This window comes from Atta colombica, unplaced genomic scaffold, assembly GCF_001594045.1.
Source record: "Atta colombica isolate Treedump-2 unplaced genomic scaffold, Acol1.0 scaffold1, whole genome shotgun sequence".
Classification (NCBI taxonomy): domain Eukaryota; kingdom Metazoa; phylum Arthropoda; class Insecta; order Hymenoptera; family Formicidae; genus Atta; species Atta colombica.
Window position 1 is genome coordinate 2,441,293 of NW_017259183.1, and position 957 is coordinate 2,442,249.

A 957-nucleotide genomic window follows, 5' to 3' on the forward strand; every position below is an offset into this window, starting at 1 on the left:
TCTTTCTCTACCTCCCCGTCTCCGCCAACGCCTCCCTCATCCCTTAGTTCACCTTCGACCGCTTTCATTTTGTTCCTCCCTCCCCCTCTCCTCCTCCTCTCCGACCGCGACTGCTTGGCGAGCTTTCTACCCCCAGTTTCTGACTTTTCTGTCTTACCCGCCGTACCAAAGACATTTCCAATAATGCGCTTTCCCATCGCGATTCGATTCTCGAGAGAAACTTGCAGAAATTCGTCAGGAACTGTGTGTCTTGAAACATACGTCCAAAATTCGAATTTTTGGAGTAACCAACGTAAGCACTTTTTAATTCTCAAATTCGGAATTTATTAATATATCGTTCTAGATCAACCATTTCATTGATATTACATTTATTAAAAATTTTGCGCGATGGTGCTTATCAATAAATATCGTTTTCCAAAATTATTTATTTAATAAAGATACTTTTTTTATTAAAACATCTTTAAATATTTTAATAACTAATGAATGCATTATATAAAAGGATTAGTAAAGAGGAAGTTATAAAGTAGTCGATAATCGATGTTGTGAATTTATTTCCTCGTTAAAAAACGAGATCAAAAGAAAAGAAAATAAAATCTCTGATATCAATCGAATCACAGTAGAGTTCTTGTTTAGCACAAGAGGATGCACATCTCTACCGGTATGCTTACCAGCAGTACCTAAGTTATCGTATGCATACATGTACACGTGGAATTTATTCGCTGTTGATAAAAAAAGTGTCTATGTTATTGTCCCAAGAATAATATAATTCCAAATCACATCTAATGGAAAGTTATCATTAATTGCAAATATATACACATATAAAGCTAAGAAAGTTTAACCGAAGAGCTTTACAAGCTTAAATAAATCTGACGTGAATTTTGTATATCAGAAGTTTCGAGTAACTTTCGAGTAACTTTCAAATCAGAATATGCGTGTATATATATATATATATATATA

At 34.1% G+C, this 957-nt stretch overlaps 1 protein-coding gene across 1 annotated transcript in view; it reads right to left on the minus strand.

Moving 5' to 3' along the window:
• LOC108694451 overlaps positions 1-957 on the minus strand; it is a 39,335-nt gene that overhangs the window by 12,396 nt on the left and 25,982 nt on the right. The gene's annotated exons all lie outside the window — the stretch shown is intronic.